Source organism: Strix aluco, chromosome 5, assembly GCF_031877795.1.
Source record: "Strix aluco isolate bStrAlu1 chromosome 5, bStrAlu1.hap1, whole genome shotgun sequence".
Taxonomy (NCBI): Eukaryota; Metazoa; Chordata; class Aves; order Strigiformes; family Strigidae; genus Strix; species Strix aluco.
In genome coordinates this window covers 72,724,960-72,750,929 of record NC_133935.1, presented here as the reverse complement: position 1 = coordinate 72,750,929, position 25,970 = coordinate 72,724,960, and the positions used below count along the sequence as shown (strand labels likewise).

The window sequence follows — 25,970 nt, the reverse complement described above, 5'->3', positions numbered from 1 at the left end:
GTTGGCCTCTCTGCCTATCAATGAGGAGATAAAAATTGGAAGAAATGTTGAAATTGTAGCTGGTGGGAACTTGATGTTTTGCTTTTTCTTGTCTTGCTGCTACTGTTTGAAATATTTCATATACTGGTAGCTTCAAAAATGAACAGATGTTTCTATGATCCTTCTTAAGTGAGGAAGAAATAAAGTTGTGTAAGATTCTAGGTTTATACTGTCTACACTTATGTGAGAATTGTACTCAAAAAATTACTCACTTTAAGAATGCACATGTTGAAGAGTGGAAATAAGTAAAATAAAGTTTAGTTTCTTTCATCGGTGGAATAGGCCAAACAGACACTATGGAGGTCAGAAGGCATTTTACGTGCCTGAATTATCCAGAGGCCATATTCTGGCTGACCATATTCTAGACAAGCAGCATTTGGAAAGATTTACAAAACTAGGCATGTAATGTGAGATTCTTTTTCAGTAAAGGCAGCTTCTGAAAGTCCTCTTGGTCTGCCCCCAAGAGAATAAGGCATCTAAATCAAATCTTTTTTATAATCTTTTGTATCCTTATGCTATAATTGCTCAAAACTTTTATGTATGTACTTACATGTGTACTTATAAAGCAAGATTACCATTCCATTGACTTTGTCTGCTACATATTTTTCCTTTGCTTTGTGCTGAAAATGTTAACCTGGGAGTCTCAAGGCTTTTAAGTAAGACTCATCTTACAGTGATAGGAAAATACTGTAACTTTTCAGACCTGGTGGAAAGAAAAATGCAAGTTATTTTACCTCCGTGTAAATTGAGATTCAACATGTTACAATATCTAATCTTATTGCCTCATTAACTTTGTGTTTGAGCCTTACAATAAATAAGTATCTGGAAAAAGTTATTTGACATATACTAGTGAAGGGATTTTGAAAACATTAATCACTGGTGTGAAGCTGGGCTGGATTTTTTTTTCTCAATATGTTTTTGAGGCTTTGGATACTTTTTTCCAGTTCTTTGCAGGGTTGAGGGGTGGGAGATGAAGTTCATTGAATCTGATTCGGTAAAAAGCTGAAGTCGATATTTGTAGAACAGCTTGGGTTTAAGAGTCCTGTGCCAAGGTTCTTGGTCCTAATTAGGGATTGGGCGATTCATTTCTGTGGAAAGCCACTTAATGTTTAATATTAAAGTGTTTATGCTTTGTAGAAATAAAAGCAGTAGGTGTTTGATGTGTCCAGTCCCTTATTTGCAGTCACTGGGCTATAGGGCATGACCTTGTTTCTCTCTCTTAAATCTTTCCTCATGCTGGCGTTTCACTATTTGTAAACTAAATGTGGTGTTGTAAGACTGCAGTAGGACTGACTCCAGCTCAGTTGTTAAATCAGTCCTCTATACATTTGTAACTTGCACTGGCACACTAATTATGAGTTTGTTGGCTTTCTGAAATGTGCAGGTCTCTTGGTTTCGCCCCCTCCACACTCCCTCAAAAACTTACTGTGTTCCTGCAGTTTAGTTGGGTCAAGCATATTCCTAGGAGAAAGCTCGGTTACAGACAGTGTTTTCCTCTCAGGTAATCCACGGCTTCAGAGTTGTCACCAAAGGGCATTTAAAAAATGAGGGTAGTTACAGTATATGCTGTCCTGCTTGTTATAAATGCTTAGCAAATAAGCATTAGATAGTTATGGTCACTCTCATTTTTGATTATAACTTGGTTATAATTGCACTTCATCCCATTTAACCCAAAGTCTTCATTGTTATAAAAAGTTATCTTGTGTGTCAGCATCAAGACATACATTATTTTTGTTACATTCCTGTGACTTACAGGTGGTATTTACAAGTGGTGTTAAATTGTAATTACTTTCATTTCTTGAGTTGTCTGGATCCTCAGTGTTGAATTTGGCATGCGTAGTGCAAGAGCAACTTACTGTTCATGGCTTCATTGCCAGATGTTCAGATATTGATGACTTAAATGTGTGCTTCTGCAAAGACTTCTTCATTTTTGCTATGTGTATTTTGGTTGTTTTGTTGGTTTTTTTTTTTTTTTTTTGTTATATTGCTGTAGTAATTTTTATATTCATTTCTCCTATTTGTGGCAGACAATGTTTTAAAACACTAGTTAATAGCAATGACAAATTATGGTAGTAATTCATATCAGACATGGTGGGCATCATTACAGTTTTACAGAAAGCTTTAATGGCCCTAAACTGCCAGTGTGTGTACATGGCATTCAAGGAAAGATAACTTTTTAGATGGAAAATCATCCGGCTTACTTTTAGGTAAAAGAGCCTTTTCCTTTCCTGTCTTTTCCTTTCTTGAAAAAGAACAGATGTTCTTGTTCATTAATTGATACATGAGCATCTTTGCCAGTTTCTTGGGGCATCATTTTCAAAGTGAAAACAAGCCTGTGTTTGACTCCTCTGCAAGGGAGTAACAGAATGTAACTGTAACATATTCTCCAGTCCCACACTAAAAATTGTAATGCCTTTTGTAACTGTTTTATCAATTATTCTTGTCACAAAAATAATGAATCACATGGGAACTTCATCTGTGTTGCTTAAACTACTTTCTTAAAACTTGGTTTTTTTGTTTGTCATAAAACCAGAGAAGTTCATTGCATTATCCACATGGTCATTAAGCAGTTTCTGTCTTGAAAATGCCTTAAGCAACAAACTTCTGTTTCAGAAGTCCTTTGTACCAATGTGGGATACCTGTTAAGTGAGTGATTCACATTTCTTTATCCTTTCCAGTACCTTCAGCCAAATCACTGCTGCTGATACTGCTTAGCAGCTTATATTTTAGCATTTTCAGATTGGTATCAGGAGAAGGATGTACATTTTTGACAAACACTTTCCCCATGACTGGTTATGCAAATGACATTTTTTCTGGCAGTCTTGAAGACTGCTTTTGCGTGCTCTGTTCTCTACTCCCAGTGTGACTTTTGGTGTTGTAACCTTGCATTTGGAGAAGCGAAGGGAAGGGCATTGCGTTCTGCAGTAACATTACAAGACAAGTTGAATCTTGGTCAAGTCCAGCTGATCATCTGTTAACGTCATCCCCCTCTCAGATGGTGGGGCTGTAGTGCAAAAGGGAGCTGACAATAGGAAAATCAAGGGCAGAAGGACCAATGAGGAAGATGTTAGAAAAAAGAGAGCTTCCCAAGAGTTGTGGAAACAGTAGTTTATAGGTGCGAAGTGGCCTTCCCCTTCAAATATGCTGTGGATCTGGCAGATTCCCCAGTGCTTGGCTCAGGCTCTGAAGCCTGAGGGGGGAGAATGGTCCGAAGGGGTTTGCAACCGGGAAAAGGATCAAAGACATTGCTGGGAGAGCCTTCTGGGGCAACTCCTCCTAGCAAAACATATCTGACTCATGCTCCTGTTGAATTGTAGTTTTTAGTACAGATAAGGCAGAGGTTCTGTGCTGCACATTAGTTAAAAACAGGCAATCAAATCATAGCAATGCAGATAAGCACTGGCACAGTGGCTTAATACAAGGGTATAGATGAAGTAGCTTGTGCTCCTAAGTCAATTAGTGGGATTTGTAATGCTAATTCTAGAGCAAGCACTTTGGAGTGAATTTGATGTAGCAGTTATGTGCATAACAATAAAACTATCTAGCTCACCTTTTGTAAAAGTTATACAAGCTGCCAGTGTAGTGGTCATTTCAGACTGGAAAGAAGTAGTCTAGCACCCAATGGAGACATTCTAAATAGATCATTATTTTCCTGTATGTTTGACAGCACTCCAGTGTTCAAAGCAAATCATAGAAAAGCATGTTTGTACTGCCTTTCTGGGTGAAAGCATCTGCAAACTGCATGGCTTTTCCCCATGCCCTTCTTGTAGCAGTACTGAGCTGTGATGTGCCAGGATGCATGGTATTTCATGTGAAATCAGTAGTAATCAGTATAGTACTAACTTACCATCTTGACGAAATGAGCATCATTTGCATTAAGACTAGACATTTATTTTTGTGTAGATGAGGGATGTGTAACCATGGATCATAATTACACTAGGAGAACAGTGTAATCTCCCCCAGCCCTATTTATCCCACATTTCTCTAACCTGTGAATTAGTATTGAGAACCTTGACCTTATTTGCTATGCCTGTGGACCTGCATTATATTATCTGTTCTTATCCATGAATATGTGTCAACTTCTAATCATGAAGATGTCTTTTTTGCACATGTTATGCTTAGTAATTCTTGCAGTGTAAAACTGCTGGGGCTCAGTGGTGCATGAAACCATGCTGCTTCTGTGAAATTCACTGAGTGATTTAGAAAATTGATCATTACACTGTAATACTGTTTAACCTACCATTCTGTGTCTGCACCAAAATGTTATGTAATGGGCACTGCTTCTAGATCAGATATTTTCTTGTGTTCTCATTATTTCTAATACATTTTTTGTAATAGTCTACCTTTTTTTTTTTTTTTGTGAGACCAAGAAAAATGTATCCATGTCACTCTTTCAATCCTGTAGGCTTGACTCACTTTACTTCTGAATTTCCTATTGGATCAGTGAGTCAGTCTCCTTTTTTAGGTTTTGTATTTCCCTGTTGGAGATAAATGTTTTACGTAAAGGTACAGTCACTTCATTGCCATTAGGTTTCAGCTTATAACTTTACCCAATTAACTGTCATTTAGGATATTATCAGGCAGGAGATCTGGACCCTCAGTCCTTCCTCGTTCCAATATATTTCTATTTCTTGCACCTTTTCTTCTTAAGTAATATTTTTAACTTTAGTATTCCTGGCTATGTCTTTGGCTGGAACCATTTGACATTTATCTTTCTAGGGAGATACTGGAACCTTGCAGTGTTGTCATTCTTAATCATAGTTCTCCTCTTACTTCTGGAAGTCCTTTATATCCTAAGACGTTGCCTGACATGCCTGGTGTTGAAAAAATATAGGCATGCTTATTATATTTGGACATCAGCTGGAATCTTATTTAATGTAACTTGGTAATACTGTGATGCTCTGGTAAGGCTGTGCTGTGCAGAAGTCTCAATCATTCCACTTCTCAGCACTCAAATACTTACTTGAAGTGAATTCCTCTTTTATGATATTAAGTGGCTGTTGCTACCTGTAACCATGAAATTAGATTGAAGTCTTTGGAGCAAAAGGAAACAAAGAAGTTGGGCTAAGGATTTGTTGAAGAAAGCACCAAATCCAATACGGTTGCCAGTCACGTCAGCCTGAAATTCTTGCTTGTGGCAATACCAAATGCCAGGATTAGTTCCGGGTGGGTTTTGCCTGTGGATATTGTGGGAACTGTGGCCAATGCAAGAGGTACTTGAAAGAAATGTCTTCATTTTATTCTTGTATTTTAACCATTGGATGTGTAGAATTATTTCTTTGTCTGTTCCCTTAATAACAAAAATTCTTCCAGTGTATGTCTCCATTGGAATTTGTTTTGGGTTGAACCCATAAAGAAAAGCACTTCTCTGGATAATTTAAAATTCATGCAATGCAGGCAAATAGAACATGGAGACATTTGATCTTGAGAAACTATACTAGCTCAATTCACTGTACAATCAGATAACAAGAAAAAGCTTTCTACAAAACTTGGCAAGGAATATTGAAAGTATGAGTTACTGTATTAAACAATTGATAAAGAGAGATTAGAAGATTTTTGATTCTCCTTTTATCCTTAAAGTCTTTCAAAAGGCTGACTTATTCTTGCAAATATGACCTTTGAGAAATATAATGTATAAAGAACATTATTGTTTTTCTGCCTTGTTATATGACTGTTATATTTTAAAAAATGATAGTTTGTGTCTGGTATCTAAGAGCTCTGCTTATACCTTCAGTTTGAGCACCTAACCATGTTGGTATACTTTAGGAATCCTGGTGTTAGCATGTTTACCTGTCAGGGTGTTTGGGGTTGGCCTTGTTTCAGTGGCTTATGACCAAAACCAATCCCTTAATCTTTCACCTTGTTTTTCAGTGTGCTGACATAAGTTGAACATTTATCTAGAAATGGTGGTTAATTGCCTGTCTGAAGATTGGATTCTTTTGGGTAGACTGCTTCAGATGTATGTTTTGGAACACATTTTTCTTTGCCTGAACTCCAGACAGATTTGGTGTATGGTAGTCCTAAAGGGCAGGAAAAAGCAAAACTTTAGTATAGGGAAGCACTGTGAGGCAGGAGGGTTTGGTTTAGTCTTGTTTCTTTTCCCCACTTCAGATTCACTATGAAATTTCTGGAAGTAAAATTAGCTTTCTGTTGACAGTGTTATTAGCTTTGTGTTAGTTCACGGCTTCTGAAGCCCACGGAAAATTCAAGAAACAAGTCTGGAAAATAAATCTCTTATCAGTTCAAAAATAAATTTGGGTGTAACGATTTTGTTTTAAGCCAAATGACATTCACAGATTGAAGCTGAATTTGCTGACATTCAGGTAGTATTAACTGCTGCTCTTCATCTGAGGTTGCTTGTGGGACTACATGTCTGGACACAGTATTGGATTGCACTCCAGTACTAATGCATCACTGAACATTCAGCTGCTCCCTATGCTTTCTTTAGGAACAGGTATCTGTTTTGGGAAAACACACATTTCAGAGTGGAAAAAAAAATTGGAAGAATAAGACTAGTGATTGACATTCTTTCATGAGAGAATGTGGTTCTTCTAAAGCAAAAACTGACTGAAAGGGAGGCTCTGAATAAGGATAGCGTGTTTTGTTTCAGTCATGTCCAGGGGAACAGGAATTTAACTTGTGCTTAAACAAACAAATCCCTATGCCCCTGCAAATTTAACTAGAATAGTTTATTTTTCTTTCTTAATACAAACAGCCAAAGTTAGGCATTTTTGTCTGGTTGTTCAGATGTTATCATTCTCTCTGTTTCATGTTTATTATCTGTTAGGGCTAGCTGCAGTACTTCAGACTTATGGAGAAGTATCTTTTTCCTTTAACATGAAAACCACTTGTTTTATATTTAAGTAAACTAATCCAGCTGCACTGGGCTTGATCAGTTTCTAGAAGCTATCAGCTTCTGACCCCAATTTCCATGCCTTCTAGGAACTCAGTTCAGTTCTAGAAAGCAGTAAGCTAGACACATACCTTGGATTTTCTTGAAGTAGTGCTTAGCTATATAACTTGGCCTGTTATTAAAAGTCTGCTGTACAATAGCATAAACTTTAAACAGCATTTGTAACTCTATACATTTACAATAGTTTCCTCCCTGTTAGTCCAGGGGAAAAACAAAAGAGTAGTGTGGCATGTGGTGAGATTTTAGGAAAGCTGGACTGAAGATTCCTGTCAGAAATGAACTTGAAGGACTTCAGAGGAATATTCTTGGTCAACAAAAAGAAAAATGGATGTGCATAACATGAGTAATGATAAAGGAGTGAAGCAAGCAGAAGAGACTAGAAATAGAAGGGGGGTGAGGGGTGTAAGAAAAAAACCCAAACAAACACAACATCAAAACCCTGAAGGAGATGGTTCTTGCATTGTTGGGAGGCAAATCTATTCTGAACAGTAATAAGACTTGTTCCTGACTCAGTACAGAAATGGGAGAAAAAGTAAGTGATGGGAGACACCTGTATACTGCCCGTAACACCCAGTGTTTGTTACACTGGGAAGGGAGCCCGAGGCAGTGAGGTGGGCCTGAGAGAGAGAATTCTGTGTTGGTAAAAGGTAGTCATAGGATTTTAATGCAGGGATAGGAATGAAAGGACAGACTACATCTGCTTAAAGGAAAGCTACAGCATTTAGCTGGTGGCTTAAGGTATCTGGCAGTGGGCCAGCCTTGCCAGTGATGGTGGTGCCATAATCTCTTAAAAATTGCAGCATGAGGATTTGTCGCTGCTGTCGTGCTCTCCAGACTCCTGCCTCTCTGGTTTGAATGGACCAAACCAAGACTCTGAGCCTTGGAGTCAGTGTGCTGGAGAGCAGGTTTGATTTGAGGTGGGATGCCTGGAGTGCTGTAGCTTGGTTGTGTTAGAAATGGGAAATACAGTTTGAATTTCCTGCATAGTCTTGTGTGAGAGATGGGCACATGCTGCCTCCACAGTAGAATTTGCTCTTTGGGCCTTTGTTTTTTTCCGAACATGATTACACTTGTTTCTCATCTGAAATTACGGATCTACTTTTTAGGTTGATGTATATTGTTCTTAAGAAGTAATAAAATTATGGTAGTTCTAGAGCTGCTATTGGTAGTCAAGAGCTCAGTTAATTTAAAAAAGAAAAAGGGAAAAGAAAAAGGGAAAAGAAAAAAAGGCCTCGTTCTTCATCGTTTCCCTACTGGATCCAGCATCTGTGCTGAATCACAATTCTAAACTGAATGCTCCCACTTGATCTGCCTGTTTACATGCAGCAGGGATTCAGACATAATATACAGCGTTGTGTGAAAATGTTAATGGGCATAGGGGGGGAAATTTTTTAGACGGCTGAGAAATAATTATAACACTTCACTAAGCTTAGTAATTTGATTCATTATTTAGCTCTTAGAGCAGGTTCTGTGGCAAAATTTGGAGATAATCTTGCAGCTTCTTTGCTCTCTGACCTTGTGAAGATGAGTGGAAACTCTAAAATGGATTTAAGGTTTTTAATAACAATATTTATATGTAAATGCCACAGACAAGTAGCTGAGCAAACTTTACCTGTTAGGCCCATTTTAGCCTTTCCAGCATAATAATTAAAATTAAAAAAAGCTTTTTTTAAAAAAAAAATAAATATATTGCTTTGCAGTGTTGTAAGAACCGCATCACTGCAGAGCTGATATGTCCTCTGCTGCCTCCTGGGTGACAGGCTTTGCACAAGGGCAGAACTTAGTCCACCCATCAGATGTTAATAATTCTTCAGCAGCGGTTTTTCTTTGGCTCTGTGGTCAGGTGAATATAGTGTTTTTACAACCTTATTTAAATTACTTTGTTAATAGGAAGAAACCATTAAGGAGGAAGAAGAGTTTTAAACAGTGTTTGCACTTATTTTATGTAGGCCATATTCTGCTCCTGCAGTCTAGTCAAGCTTTGTTTTTTCTGGAGACGTTCACCAAGCTATTGTCTGCCTGATTTTTGTCCAGTGCTCCTTTTTCTCTTGCTTTTTAAAATAACAGCATTGTGGTTTTTTTGATCTCTCTGTTTTCAAGAGACTTTATTATTAGCGGACCTAAAGGGTTTGGTTCAGAATAAGCAGCTGTCCTTGCACGCCTCCTGATAGTTAATGCAAAGTGTTCATGCACTGACACCCATTTCAGTAAACCTTGACAACCAATGTGAAGTCTGTCACAGTTGGCATGCTGCCATGTGTGGACTGGTTTTGTTTGACTGAAGTTGGATTTGGAGAAAAAAACAAAAAAAGGAAAGAACACTTTAATGTAGTTTGCTGCTGAGCATGTTGCTGCTGTGACTCCCAAACTATCCATTTTGAATTCTCCCTTATGCAAATGTTCTTGAGCTTTCCATATGCTAAGAAAGCCAGTTGTTGGGATTTCTACCTTTTGAAAATAAATGAAAAATGATGTAGTACTTCCATGTTGATTATTTGACCAGAATATATATATTTAGATCTAGTGCTTTTATCCAGGAGATAAGAAACAGATTCTTTCTTTACGCTATTTCTGTTTGACCATAATTCTCACAAGTGGTGTACCAGTTCAGAATTGTGTTTCGTTCATAATTTTTTGGTCAGCAAAAAGTCAGAATTCTGCTTTCCTTTTTGGTTAGTTTTTTTTAATGGCATCCCCTAAGCCATAGTGATGCTCAGTAACTGTATAGTAGTGTGCTAGTCTTGTTACAGAGCCAAATCCCTAGGAAAGACCTTCCTCCTCGTGTTATTTCACTCTAGAATAGGAAGGGTGAGCACCACCTTTTTTCTTTTACCATCTGAATGAATGTGTCTGTAGACTTAGACTTTTCATGTGGTGTTTCTGTAGGTGAAGTACTTTATAGAAAGTTTATTATACTGTTTTGTATTCTAAAATATTACTGATCTCCTGCAAAATGTCCATGTAGATTAGAGGGGGTTTACATGGTTGAAGCACGTATGTATGGGTGAGATAACTAATGCTGCATGAATCATGCACAATGAATAATTTATCTAATTAATTTAGACTTTCTGTCTGCTTGTCAGTTGTCTGTGGGGAAACCGCAGTTTCCTTAGACATATTTGTTTTGGAAGTGTTAAAGTGCTTTGGAATTTTTCTATGTGAAGCTGTAACAAATGAATTGCAAACTTGAAATTTTTAGTATAAACTCTTTGGAAATTGTGGATTTCACAAATATTAAACAGTATTTCAGTCACATTCTAGAAATACCTGTACAAATAAAGCTCTGAATAGATCAATTAATGAAATAAGAAAATTTGAAAATAATCAGTAAGACTGGTCCCTCTCCACCCCTGTTTTCAGGTTTCCCTTTTGCTAAAAAAACCAAACCAAACCACCACCCTATACACACACCCCTCCCCTCCCCCCCCCCCCCCCCCAACAAACAAACAAAAAAAGCCCACCAACACAAGTTCCTTCACCAAAAGCTGTTTGTCATTTTTTAACACAACACCGCCCCCCCCCCCCACCCCGGGAAACCACTGTTCTGTTAAATGTCTTTTTTCCTGTGAGGAAAGGATCACTCCACTGTTCTAGTAGTGGTCAATTTGTGTATGTTGGTTTTGTTTTTTTTTTTTTTTCTGTGAACATTCAGAGGTAGGTATTTCATTTATTAATAATGGTGGTTTTGAACTTTTTGTTTTTCTTATTCTGCACCTACTTGAATATTTCTATTTCTGTTGAATAAGAAATGATGTTTTCAAAACCAGTATAGTTCAGTGTCTACAGATATTCAAATATTTACCAAAAGTCACATGGAAAATTTTATTGTCTAGTCAAGTTATCTCGCAATACAAGTGTGGTGATTTATGAATGAAGAATTTTTTTTTTTCCTCCAACGTTGTGCGTTACATCTAGAATTATTCTGTAACTAAAGGTTGTGAGAGCTTGAAAAATTTTCCTTTTCCCTGGCATACTTAGTGAGCATCCAATTCCCCCCTTTTAAAGTTGACTTCAGGCCAGCATTTAGTGTCAGCAAACCTAGCACGTTGTTATTTTTTCCCTCTTTGGTTGCAAGGAGCTTGCAGAATTGCTAAGAAACTGCTGAGAGTTCAAGTTGATGTATTGCTTGTAACTGCTTAAATATGTTTAATTGCACATTCTGCATGTTTTTTCTGTCCTTTTATAGTGAAATGACGGTTTTTATTGTAGGTTACAAAACAAGCATCTTTGCTGTAACACGATAGCCTTGTTCTGCTGGCCAGTCTGCAGTGGTGGGCAGGGGCAGGTGGGAACCCACTGGTGTTTGTGGGGTGTCCGTGTGCCTGAACCCCTGCAAACTGGGGCTGTGAGGGCTTCCAGGCACTTCTTTGCCCTGTAGAACAGTACTTTAGGGCAGAAAGAGTGTAGATCTTTTTTTTGGTACTAAAATTGCTTGAATATGTTTGTTCTTTTATCAGCATTGAACATCTTTAATTTTTATTTGTATTCTCCTTGGCGTCAGGCTACAAAGAGAACAAAAATACCATTTTCTTTGGTGTGTTCTGACCTGTTTGCCATCACTTACTGAACATGAAAAGGTTTAATTACAAATATTTAATAAAATGGATTGATTTAAGAGTATAAATAATTTTAAAGTAATTCTGTCCTTTTGTGATGATATAGAGTAGATTCCACTAGTTTCTTTTCATTTATCAATGTATAAATATCTTGTATAACACAAAACGCATGTGATTTTCATTGTAGTTGAGGTGGATGTAGCTCACTTAAGGGAGTGCAAGTATGGATATATAAATGAATAAATTATAATATCTTCTGTAGTCTGTGATATAGAAAGATGATTGGCTATGAGCCAGGAGACTTCCTTTTTAGTTCAAGCAAACATACGTTTCTATGGCAATAAAAGCAAATTTAAAAGGTAGGTGGTTCTGACTGTTGCTGGTCTAAAATAAAGGTGGCAGTTGCAGAATAGTTCATTTCATAGCCAAAGGAAAACAAGATTTTTATTAAAGAAAAATGCATCTATATTGCCCCATACTTAATTTTTAAAATTTTTGAACTGCAAGCTCTTTCTGATATTTTTTCCTCCTTTAATGTCGTCTTCTTACTCTTCACTGTGTGTAGCAGAAAAAGGAGTCTGCATATAAATGCTATACAGATCTTCAGTTATTATCAAGTAGATTTAAACTTTAATTGTAATTTGTATTACCTTTGCATCTTTAATATTTTGCTGGGACTTTAAATTGTTAATGTTTTGTTAAGTGATGAGTACTTTTAGTAGTACTCAGACAGGAGACCTGAGAGTCTTACAAGGGAGGACAAATTAAAGCAGTATTTACCAACAGAACACCAGATGGGTGGAGTGGGTAGGGGACAACAGGTTGCAAATAAATAGGGTTGAATATAGTGAGCAGTGTTTATCCTACTCTAATTACGGTGCAGGATAACAATGGAAGAGGTCTGAGACACCATTTCATCTCTAGATTGGATTGTTTAGAGCTTCACATCCCTTTGAAGCCCATTCCCAGAAGAATGATCCATTATAGAATGCCCAAATATTTGTGAGTGAGTGGCCTCAAATTAATCATCCTGCCCCATCTGTCATACTTGGTATCCTTCAAGCTGTTTACTTTTTTGGCCTCTAAATCTTCCCAAAATCAGTAGGATAGATTACAGAGGTCTGAGGATTCAATATCTGTGGGGGTTTGGTTTGGGTTTTTTTTAAGAAGGGAGTATGGGCAGCCTATTTCATATATGAGATTATGTTTTGCAGCCAAAATCTGCTGTTATTAAGGTATAGTGTGTGCATACATAAAAAACAAATGGTATCTTTTTGGTCACTCATACACCTTGATTTGCTGTGCCATACCCTGACAGAGACAGAGCTTGACAGGTACCTGAAATGTTTATGTTCATTTGGCAGGATGGGAACATGTGGTACCAATCCAAGGTTGAAACTGGATCTTTCAGTTGATCTTAATGTCGGATTTAATGAAATCTTTTTTTGCAACAACAGTCAAGATTTTCTTAAAGAATATTTAATATGAAGATATCGACCTAAATTTGCAGAGAATCTGGTATTATCTGAGGTGCACTCTCATTTCCCTCACTGCAGTGGACCTCCTTGGTAATTCAGATAATTGGTGTTAACCACTCAGTGGCACAGACAGTGGATGAAATATCATGAAAAGACATGCGGTCTGTGCCACCTGACAGCTGCTTGAGGTGCTGGAATGGTGAGTCTGAGTGCTGCAGTTCCCATCCGACGGGAAGAGTCAAGGATTAAAGAAAGGGGTTTGATATCTGAGCTGTCAGGAGCCAGTGAAGCTCTTGGTGTTGAATGCTTTATTAGGGAAAAACTGCCCAGCGTTATATGATATAAATCTATGTATAAATGTACCAAATTATGGTTAATGAATAATATTGTAAGCCTGGAAGTAATATATGTACTGCAAGGCTGCATAATGATAATGTTTTGATTTTAAATATTTCTTGACATGCTGTATTAGATGTAAATCCTTGAAATAACAGACACATTTTTAAATGTAGCTTAATTTATTCTATATTTAAATCAACTGCAGTGTAACCCAGCAGCATTACAAAGGAGGTAGAATTTATTTTTTTGTTATTTAGTTATTGTGAGGCAAATGATTTGTATTTTACAAATTTGAGAAATCATCGCTCAGTTTAGCATTCTGTTCTCATCTGAGAAACATTCCCTACCATCTGCAGGCAGTCGTCTGTTGTGCTGTGTGAGCCTGGCTCCAAATACAAAATATCAGCTGGTCTGTATACCGCTGTCTTTGACAACCCCTCCAAAATATGGCTGATGGAGGTCAAGATATTCTCTGTTCAGGTGCAGGCAGATCCATTAAAAATGTGAATTCTGGAAAACATTCACGGGTCTTTCACAGATGCAGCTGCATTTCACTGACTGTGCAATTTATAATGGGTATGTTAGGAGATACTACATCACAAAAATAAAAGAAGGACTTCTAATATGCTTTGAGTTTATAATTTTTTTCTTACTATCAGCTGAAACTGGTTTTCAAAATCAACTGAGTTATTTTGAAATGTAGTTTTAATAAGCTTGCGCTCTTCTACCCTGCTGATAAACTTCAGTTCCATTCCTCTCTAACTCCAGCAGCGAAAAATTAACCTGCAAAACCTGTTATATGCATTTTCCCACCTTGTATTTCAAAACCTCATGAATCTGAAGAGTTGTCTTCAATTTTAGCTCAGCGGTTTCAAAACAGTTTTCTTTTGTCATGACTTGGATAATTTCAAACAATCCTCTTTTCTTCCTGTGGTGCTTCTTAAATGTATTAATTTTATTGGGGCTACACTCTTAAATGTGTTTGCAAATTTGAATATTGTTTTATGTTGATATCAGTATTAGACCTTATTTTTGCTTACATTTTTAAATAATGATACTGAGACATTACTGTTGTATTAGTCAAAATTTGTAAGTTCTAGTTGTAAGACATAACCATTGAAAACAACTAATCAATTTTGTATAAATCCTATATGAGATCATACTCAAAAGTGTAGTATTTTGTTGCTATGGTGATGAGCACAGTAGGTTTTTTCAGGATTTTTGCAGCAGCTTATAGTAGTTGAAATGGCTACAAAGAGAAAAAGCATCATCTACAATTTGAGTTCCATTGAGAATATAAAACTTGAATGACGACGTATAAACTGTTTTTACAATATAAATTGCCTTTAGGGCCTGAGTTGTAGTAATGCATTACATCCAAACTTTATCTGTAGAATGAACATGGATTTAACATTTAAATTAGTTCAAGGAGGTTTTAAATGTACTTGTTCAATTGGAAAAATTTTTGCAAGTGATTTACTTGAAGGATTTGATTATACGAAGTGCAAACTCTTGTCTTTAGAGAGAGTCAGTGTGGGTTTTTTTTTCAGTGATTCATTTTTCTGTGTAGATAGAGCAGAGAACATTTGGTGTAGGCTGTAAGGGCTGTATATATTTTTCCTGTTTGTTGTATTTCTTAGTAAAAACGTGCACGAATATTTGTTACTACAGTAACTGAACCACTCCTGTGATAATACATCAGCAAACTTCTTATGTACTTGGTAAAGTAATTTTTAATTGTGGGCTAGTGGTGATCCTGAAAACAAGAAAGTTTTGCCTTTTTTTTTTTTTTTTTTTTTTAAAGAAGTGCACTTATTGTGGAACTGTAAAAATTGCACTGTGTTCATGAACTGTTGGGAAGCACAGCATGGAGCCAAACTCCTTAAAAGCTCAAGCAAACCACTTTCTTGTATTTTCCTCCACTTAAAGTCTTTTGGACAGGGGTGTACTAAACAGGCTGGAAATAAAGGCTTCAGTTCCTCTTCAACTCTTCCACTACTAAGTTTCTAGGTACTGCATAGCCTATAGGTAGTGGTTCTTATACGGCATCATTGATGAGAGATCAAGGTCAACCTGCTATTTTACACAAAGAATAGTTGAGGCAGTGTGATTTAATTTCTGGTAGAACTGAGATCAGACCCTAGGTATTAAGTGCTTTGACTACAGCACCTTTCTGAGACAGAATGTAGCTCATGTACTGTACATGTCACCTATGAAATGAGCTTACACCATTCATTATTGAATGTAACATAGCATCTTCTAGCGGTAATAAATCTGCTGCTAGATGATTATTCTTGTCTCATTTACTAAAGATAAAGTATGGACTCAAATGACTGCAGACAGATAGTTGCACTATATTTTTAATTAACAAAATGCATGTGTTGGTAACACCAAAAGAGCATTCAGCAGTAATATTAGAAGGACATGCAGAAGCAAGGAGAAGCATTCACACATTTATGGAAATGAAAGAATTAAATTGCCTGTAATTCTGTTTACGTGTTTGTTTATGTAGTCCTATTAGCCCAGTCTTGATTCAGCAGTAGCCAACAGCAAATGTCTGGGAAAGAGTAGAAGAAGAGCCTGAGCATATTTTACCCAAGTACTCTTCTATTTTTGTGATGATTTTGGATGCAATTGTCTGGTCTCCTCATGCATACTTTTAGTACATTACACATACTTAAGCTTTAACCACAGATTAATTACAGCGTGGAACATAAGTGATGGTTTTAATGATGTAACTTTTTAAAAAAAATCTGAGGGTTTTCTCAGCTTTTCAGGAGATGTTCTTATGTGTTTAGATGTGGTGGGTTTTTTTAAGGTAACAACTAAATGTTCCAAAAGTTTACAGCAACTAATTCAGTTTTCTGAACTGATTTTTTTATAGGATTTGCCTCCTGTTAACAAAGTTCTTTAGCCTTTTTCAGGACAGATGTTTGTTGTTTTGCCATCTGATTAGGAAATGCCCTTATATAAATGTACGCATCTCTTGAGTTCTGAATAACTTCAGAATTCTTAGTGCAATGAAGTCCTACTAATCCTACTTTTACAGAGGGAGAACAGGCAAGGGCTTTGCACCAAAGGAAGTTTCCAAGGGTTGCATGAGGCTTGTGATGGGATTCAGCTCTCACAACTACTCCTGGCAATACAAGACCATCCTCAAAATTTTACACTGAAGTGCATAAGCATTTACATGCACCTTGAGGGGAGGGCAGAGGGTGCATGCAGTGGGTGAAAGCTCTTCAGAAGCTCCAAGCGTAGACGTTGACAAAGCTGTTTTAGTACTGACCTTTCTGTCAAATATACCCAAGTAGGTGCTGCTAAACCAAGCATGTGTTCAGGCTGTTATTCCATGGCTTAAGCATCTTGGTCCTTGAATAGAGTCCCACTTCATTTGGGATGATATTCTCTTGTATATCCTTGTTTGAAAGTTGGTCTGAATAATTTGTGTGCAGGCAAAACAACAAATTATCACTGAAGAGAAGAGCTCAGGGGAGACTTCATCACTCTCTACAGCTACCTGAAAGGACACTGTAGAGAGGTTGGTGCTGGTCTCTTCTCACAGGTAATTAGTGACAGAACAAGAGGGAATGGCTTTAAACTGCAACAGGGGAGGTTCAGACTGGACATTAGGAAAAAAATTTTCACAGAAAGAGTGGTCAGACAGTGGAATAGGCTGTCCAGGGAGGTGGAGGAGTCACCATCCCTGGATGTGTTTAAGGGTCGTTTAGATGAGATGCTGGGTGACATGGTGTAGGGGAGAACTTTGTAGAGTAGGGCTGCTGGTTGGACTCGATGATCCAAAGGGTCTTTTCCAACCTGAATGATTCTGTGATTCTGTGACTTGTGGAATTCTAGATGCCTGTGAGGAGGATTTCTCTGTGGCCTGTAGGGCTCACACAAGTTTGAAACACTCAGATAGTGTGGGATGGGGGCTGTCGCAGACATCTGCCTCAGCTGGCATTACTGTTGTACTTGAAACCTGGTGCTTGACTCGCACACTCTCACAAGCTTAGGGTGCTGTAATGCTTTTCTCAAGTGTTTTAGAAACACAGCACCATCAGTGGAGCCTATTTCTATGCTCTCCTTATGTGAGCTCAGCTGCCATGCACAGACACAGTAACACTCTTACAGTCTCTTTAAAAATTAATACTAAGCAACACAAAGAAAAACTTAAGAAGTGATTGCCAAAATTACATTGGATGGCTAAGTTGATGCATCCCCATAGGCAGATGCAGACAGACAATCCATGTGCATTACATATTGACTGGTTCAAGGTGAAACAGACATTTGTATGAAAAGCTTTCTAGTCAAAACAGGAGTCACAAATGAATCCTTGGTGTGTTAAGTACACACCTTCTGAATCATGAACTCTTGGGAATGCTTATTGTCCTGTAGCTTTTAGTTGGTTCATATTTTTTTAGTTTCTTTAATCTGTTTTTATTATTTCTTGAGATCTACCATTGTCTTTTGTTTTCTTTAATTCTTGTGATGCTTTATAGGGATAGATATTTGTTTCTTCTACTGTTTCAATAACAATGGCTAATGACTTGGTATCTACAAAGAATGCTTAAGAAAAATTGAACTGAGACTTGCTGCTCGCAACTGCAGGTTTTGCTGTACTTTAGGGAAATCAGAACTTGAAATTTTGCCCATGCTTATTTTTGGTTTGTATCTGTCATGTCAGCCTGCTTTAAATGAGTTTTCTTTTCTTTTATAGCTTATTTACTAAGGATGTCATATCCAGAAGGATAGAGTCTTCTGCATTAGACCTTGGAAACAGTGCCCTAAAATTTGGCTATATGTTAGCAGAAAGTAGTGATTGCCTCTGGATGTTTGATAATTTCTGTGATAGCATTATGTCATCTGGTAACATTTTCAGTGAAACAATTTACATTTAGTGGAGTGCATCATTTGTGAATGAGTGACACAGTGGTGCATCTCAGCAATATTCTACCCTGAGTTCATGTACTTTCCAAAAGATCAGTCTGGGTACTTTGCACACGCTATGACAGTGTTGCCATACTGGAATGAAGACCAAACTTGGGCTTGCAAAAGCCACAGCTGCAGTTTCTCCAGTAATTCTGAGAATTTACCATATCAGCATGAACAACCAGACTGTGAGAAAGAGCCGGGAGAAGGGAAGTGCTTTCTCACTTGTTAAAAGTGTAGTGTTTTAAAGACACTGTTTTTCTTTCCCCCCGCAAGGGTAAGTTATTAACAAATCTTTCTGTTCAAACCATTTTGGGCTATCCGTGTCCAGAAGGATTTGTTACTTCTGGGGCAGGCAAGACCATCAGGTGCGCTTCTTTGGTATACCTGGAAGAGATGGCTGAAATGTTCATTCTGAGTATATATCTGTATACATTTCCAGGTTGAATTTACTTTTCTTCCATTCTTGAAACTGAATATGTTCACTGAATGTAAGAAAAAATCTTTTAAAATACAGTCTGTGGATTTTCTTTTTTATTTTGTATCTAAAACATGAAGTGCACTTTAAGAAGCAGCTGAATTATTTGTATAGTTCATTGTGAAGTCTTGCATTCACTTTTTTCTTTGATGCCAGTCTGCTGGTATCATGGCAGTGCTCTTTGAGAAAATGAGAGCAAGCAAAAAATAAATAAACATTTATTCTCCTCTTATTAACTGAAAAGCTGTTGTCATGCTGTAATTCATTTTGGTTTTCTGCTTTTTAGTGTCTACATGTCTTTGAGACTTGCCTTGTAGCATATACCAAGTGTGAACAGCCAAAAGTCACTGTTTCAGTGACAGATTAATGTGTTTATTACCATCTTAAATATTTCTTTCATCCTTGTAAAATAAGGGAAGATGTTGGAGACTCAGATGTTATATCTGTATCACAGTGCTTGAGATTGGAAGAAGTTAAATTGTTTTTAGTGTTGTTGTGGTTTAACCCCAGCTGACAACTAAGCACCATGTAGCCGGTCACTCACTACCTCTTGCCCCAGTGGGATGGGGAGGGGAATTGGGGGGGGGGGGGGGGGAAGTAAAACTCGTGGGTTGAGATAAAAACAGTTTAATAATTGAAATAAAATATAATCTAATAATAACAATAACTGTAATGGAAAGCAAGAAAGACAAACAATGCACAGTGCAATTGCTCACCTCCTGCTGACTGATGCCCAGCAAGTGCCTGAGCAGTGGTTCGGGTCTCCCAGCCAGCTCCCTCCAGTTTATATCCTGAGCATGATGTTCTATGGTTTGGAATATTCCTTTTGCTACTTTGGGTCAGCTTCCCTCACCGTGCTCACTCCCAGCTTCTTGGGCACATGGCAGAGCATGGGAAACTGGAAAATCCTTGATTTAGGATAAGCACTACTTAGCAACAACTAAAAAACATCAGTGTGTTATCAACATTATTCTCATACTAAATCCAAAACACAGCACTGTAGCAGCTACTAGGAAGGAAATTAACTCTATCGCAGCTGAAACCAGGACAAGTATAAAGACTTGTTTAAAAGTTACACAGTGTGTTTGCAGAAAATTTACAATCTATACAATCCTTCCAGTTGGTCTTTGTAGTGTAACATCACAGGGAGATACTGCTATTGATGAAGTTTGAGATTATAAAGGAAATACCTGGTCTTCGGGAGGACTGAGTAGAGTGTGGTATTAAAAACAGTGTTAAGAGATCTGATTTGCATGATAAAATTGGATAACAAATGCTGAGTTAGGAGATTGTTCTGTGGCAGTGTATATTAGTAGAGCTTCATTGGGCTGTCACCTTGTCCAGAAGAAAGGGTACGCTGGTGCTTATTTTGCATGCTGGTAGTCTGAAATGGTTTCTTAAATGTTGATGTTGACGTTTCTCTTCTAGACAGCACTATATGTTTTTGCTATTGTTATGTCACATCAGCCGCTTTTGAGAGCTGCTCCCTACCTGAGGCCCAGGAAGAAGTGTGTCACGTTGTCATGTGAGGGACATCACATTGTCAGATGAGGGAGACAAGTGACTTAGATTCATAAATCCCCAACAGAGTGGACAACAGTGAGACAAGTCTCAAAGTCCAGACATTTATTGACTTCCCACGATGTACTAATTGAATACACAATAATTGGCTAAGTATATAACGAGTTCTGCTGAGTGATATAGTATGCCTTGTGTTACTTAACAGTAGTGAGGGAAAAGGGGAAAAAGAAAAGAAGAGAGATTGAGAGATTGAGAGAGAGAATAGAGAAATAGAGATCACTGGTCCACGTTCCTGCATTGGTCCCATCTGAGTTCATCAGGGATTCATCCGTCTTCTTCACTTCTTCATGTCTTCTTTTTTCTTTCTATATATCACTCCTTGCTCCCCCCTCAATTTATACACACTTTCCTTGGGTCTGTCTCCTAGGTCAACCCACATACCTACGTATCCCATGTATGGGGAGGGGTAACATGCTTCATGGGATGATGTAATTAGCATGATCTTGTTAATCTTTATTAGCATATTGAGGGGTGTCAACTTTAATATGCATTTTGCGGATAACGCAGCAAAGATCATTCACCGGACAGATGGCCATTGAAACTTTACAAGATGCACCAGAGCAGAACTGTCCTGCCTTCCCTCCTCCTGCTGCATCCTGTGCTGTCCAGGCAGCCTTATCAGCTCCAAACTCCACACTATCCACCCTGTGACTATAGTTTCATTACCTGCAAGTGTTTGAGACATTCCTTGGCTTGGAGGGCCTCTGCTCCCCCCCATCCCTTATCTCTTTCAGGCTGTTTTTTCTCCCAGGCCCTGTTCAGGGAGTTACAAGTCTTCTCTCACACATGTAGGTGACATTTGTGATCATTGTCTTTGTCCACTGAGAATAGAAAAGCCTTCTGTTTTAAATCAATGTCATTGCAATGCCATCTATCAGACGTGAATGATGAAGTGAAATATGCTCTTCTCAATCACTGAATTGAGTTGCTGTCCTTTACTGAGGAACGTCACTTATTTAAAATCCAAATTCTTGTACAGTACAAGACTTCTAGACTTACGTTCACAGGTTAGTTTACAGAGTGAATTATCTGGAAGAATCAATGTAAAAAAAAGTGTTCAGCCTTTCTTCTCTTAGAAATATCATCGTGTGTCACATCTTTGGAGGCTTGCACTTCCTCCATAAAATACTATTTCTCTGTAGCTGTCATCGATACTGGTAGAAGATTTGAGCACATGTGAATGAGCTGCGTGGCAGAGGGTCGCTGGGTGTTTTTGAGGTAAACACTTGGCTTTGCAGTGGCGTAGGACAGCACCCTCTCTGCAGGCCATCTGTAGAGAGCACAGAAGAAAGAGCAGTCGCCTGACTCAGCTGCAAAGCTTCCGGGTGCCAGAGCCAGATCTGTGATTCTGTGTCCTTTCTGAGTAAGGGCAACATGTGCTGATCTCCTTTGCTGGTATGTGTGTGGGTTTATCCCTCTGGATATGTTCCTCTCCCACAAGCTGTTGCCTCCCCAGCTCCTTTTGTAGAGGCTGTTGGTTTTTTTGAATTTTAGGTGTTTCTTGCTGATAGAAATGTTGCTGGGTCCCACATCTTTGCTGCTTCTCCCATTGTCCATTGTGGGTGGTGAGTTACAGCCTAGCCTCAGTATTTCTCATAGGAAACTTGTGTGCTTTCCGTTAATGATAAGTGATACTGGACCACTTCCATTATCATATGTTATTTTAAAGATGCAGAGTGCAGTGTGTAGCGTTCCTGCAAAATGCTCCATTCAGCCACCTGGATTTCACTGTCACCTGAATCACCTTGTCAGCCAGCTGCGGCCCACAATACACCGAGTGACCGAAGCAGAAAGAGCTGCTGGTTGACACTCCCACATCTGGACTGGAAGTGAAAGAGCCAGTATTCCTCTTGAGAGGTCTGCAATGCACCTGAAAGTGCTAGCTGTAAATGTGGGAGAGATCAGTTGTCTTTTTGTGGCACACAAGTAAACTTTTTCTCCTAAGCCCTCTCATTTGACAGCAGCAAATAATTTTCTTCAAAACTACCTCTTGAGAAGTTTGGTGGTTTTTTTTCTTTCAGTAATTACAACTAGACTCACAACCACAGGTTTCTGCTTTCCTTTGTCCCAGCTCAATCCTGGCTCTTGCTCAGCTTCTTTAAATGTGTCATGGGTTTTTCTTAATGCTGCAAAGGTTGGTTTGAAATATGGAGAAACTTAATGTAATCTTCAGTCAGCTGCTATCAATTGAGCTCATCATTATCTAAAGCCAATAGAAAATCCCCTTTCCCATGGTGTTTCTAAGCAACGAGCACCGAGCAGTGAGGGAAGCCTGAGACGCACAGGAGCTGAGACCTCAGCAGCTGCTATGAAATGGCCATTGGTGTCTGCAGGGTGAGGCTGGGAAGGAGGAGGTGAGCTGGGATGCTGCAGGTGACTGTGAGGATGGGAAGCCTGCCTTGAGACTTGCATTTAAATGGCCAGAAGGTGTGTGCAGGTCATTCCAAAGAAAAGCTGGTGTTGTCGTTGAACAGCAGAAAGTAATTTGTATTTGATGTCAAGGCTTGTATCTGAAACTATTAAATTTAAAATGCACTTAAATAGTGGCCTTCCCCAAAGTTGGAAATATGGAGACACATTGCAATAACATTGATAAGTTAATCTCTTTGGTGTTTGCATTGCCATTGGCTTAGTAACAATTATGTGTACCTAAATTTGTTCCTAATGGACAAGGTATGGGTTTTATTTGAATTGAAAGCATACTTTTAGTTTCCAACAATTTTCAGCAGCAACATAGTAAACACTTCTTTAAATTTTAAATTTTAAAAAGTAAAATTTTTAAAAATTTTAAAAAGTAAAAGCCAATTTATTCAACCTTTCCATACCTCTTCTGACAAATCTATTCTAAAATTATAAATTCTTTTTCCCGTGTTTATATATCAGTTGTCTGAAAATCCAGGATGCAAGAACAGGGCGTAGAACATAACTAGCTATCAGAAGTCGCCTTTATTTTTCTCCTGCTTCCCCCCTAACCCGTATGTTTTTTATCATTATTTACTAAACTTGTCTAGTAAAAAGATGGACAGCCCTACTGGAGGGAATAGGACGTTACAATTCTGTTGAGAAGAAAATTTATGCTGCAGGAAAAAAAAAATCTGTTTCTTGCCAAAAGCTATCAGCTATAGTTGTAAAGGACCTGAGGTGACTCAAGTTTTAGGCTGAACTTGCAAAACTAGTAATGAGGAGGGGGAAAAAAAAAAGGAAAAAAAAAAACCAAAACCTCAAACCCATAGGGAGCTGCTGCACTATTGAATACATTGTGCTAGTGTTATAAAATATTGAATTAAATTTGTCCTATATATTTCTTCTAAATTAATTTTAAATAAAACCTAATAGTTCATAGGAGCAGCTTATATTGCTTTTTTCCTAGTGTGGTTTTATGCGGAACCATTCCAGCTACTAAAAGATGCATTGACTGCATCTGCATTAACATTTTGGCTCTGAACATCAGTGTAGTTCTGCAGTGAGACTCTTCTCGTCTCCCATCATCACCCCCACGTACTGTTTGTTCAGATCGCAAAGTGGTATTGGTGCCCGTGGAGTAACTTCCTTCAGGGGAAATTAAACCAGAGGTCTGCTCCAGGAATGCATTCAAGTGTGCTCGGACTCTTTTGGAGATGTGAAGGTTCAAATCAATGATAGAGTCTCAGGGCAGCTTCTAACATCCCATGCATGGTAATGTTCTGCCTAGAAGACAGGCCTAAATCTAGACTGACATAAAACCTACAAATCACGTGTCGTGTATGTCTAGGGACTCGGCTTCAAAGAACTTTGACCTGGTGGTCCCCACCTACTGCACTGTCTTACTGGCTGAGATGCACATGGTCATGCTGTTTCATAAACTGCGTATTGCCCAGAAGAATTAATTTTCTTCACAAAGGAGTGACCTTCTATGTTAAAATATGTTGTATAACTTGGTATATTGTTAAACCTAAAGATAATTGGATGTGGGGGGTTATGTGTACCCTTATCCCAGTCAAAGTTAGCACTTCTCCAAGGATGGGAGGACTTCATAGTATTTTCTGTCCTTAGGAAAACTGCTTCTCTTTGTGGTGAAACTGATCCCAGAGTTACCATGCTAAGGCCAAACTGTTCTTGTAGCTTGCACGTAGTGTCTTACATTAAGTATGAATTTACAGTTGAGTAATTTTTGGTAATGCAAATGATTCATTTGTGTTTTAGTATGTCAGATGCAGAGATCAAGTAGATGGCTGTTGTTCTCAGTGTTACTCTGCAAGTTTTGTTATGTTTGATCTTAAACATCCACCATTCCCTTTAGATGAATGTTAGGTACTTCAGTGACGATTCCTGCATGCATTTGTAGGCTGGTAATTATCTTTGGCAAAACACTTGCAGAAATCAATTTACGACTGCAGGCATACTTTGCTTTTTCCTTATCTGTCAGTGTTTCTATGAAAAATTATCATTGTCTAGTGTATGTTACCCTCTGTTTGCCCAAAGTCAGCCTGAGAGTGTGAGCTCATCAAAGGTGGTGTCATCTCTATGTTGTAAACTTGATTTTATATCTGCCTTTTTTTCCATGTGCCGCAGTCAGACAAGTCATTCTTTCCCCCACTCTCCACCTTCTTCCGTGCTTGTCTGCTGGTGTCTTCATCCTAGCTATGTAGGTGCAGAATGCATGTAGGTATATATAGGTGGAGAACATATAAATATGTGTATAGGTGGAGAATGGAACTGAATTAGATTAGCTTCACAGCCTGCATGATCAGCAGTAGCGATTTCTCTCAGTGACTTAAGTGGCAACTCAGAGAAAGCCAGCAAATATGAGGTCAGTGAATGGTGATATTTGGAAATCCACGCTAAAATGTAGGTGGCCCAAACACTGCATCTTTCTTCCAGCTTTCCTCTCCCTCTGTTTTTGTTTACAAGTTTCCCCCAGACTTCCTGCCCAAGAATTTTTCCTTTCAGCCTGCTTAATAGGTTGGTGACAGCTGGCAGAAGGCACAGTTGGGCAATGATGCTCTTACTGAGAAACATGAAAATATTTTCCTGGTATCCATATAAAGATGCAGATGCTTCATATATCTGACACTGAAAATTAACTTTCATTGTTACCTGACCCGGTCCAATGCCAACCAGACTGTTGTAACTCAATGATGGTATGAAGCAGTTTCACTTATGCCTTCAGGTTTATCAGTCTCTGCAGCCTGACAAATTCTGAATGGAGTAATTGGAGTAATTGCCCTCTCCTTTTTTTTTTTTTTTTTTTTTTTTTTTTTTTTTTTTTTTGTGGTAAACAGGAGGTAGAACTTGATACTATTTCTGTTCTTTTTAGTGCTTATCCTTGAAACATCTATGTTTCATAACAAGTTGCTTTGCCTCTGGAAAGTAGTTAAACATCGTGGAAAAGTACCTTCTGTGCGTAAGAGAGGATGTGCACGTCTGGGTAAAATTTTGCCCCTTCTCTGCAAGACAGCCAATCTTCCTGGCTGATTGTGGGTGGGAAACGTGAAACGTGCAGTTTACCCTGAAGCCAGGAAGGTTACCTGAAATTTCAGCTACTCTAGTGATATTTTTTGCCCTCAAATCTAGAAAAACCAGGAGCTCCTGGGGAGACTGAAATGCTATTCAGTAACCACTAGTTGCTGAGCACATACTTCCACTGGGATGTTACAAATTGCTGTGTGAAGTTTGTC

General features: G+C 38.3%; 1 protein-coding gene across 2 annotated transcripts in view; it reads left to right on the top strand.

The window, feature by feature from the left end:
- SLC2A13 (solute carrier family 2 member 13) overlaps nucleotides 1-25,970 on the top strand; it is a 166,703-nt gene that overhangs the window by 38,674 nt on the left and 102,059 nt on the right. The gene's annotated exons all lie outside the window — the stretch shown is intronic.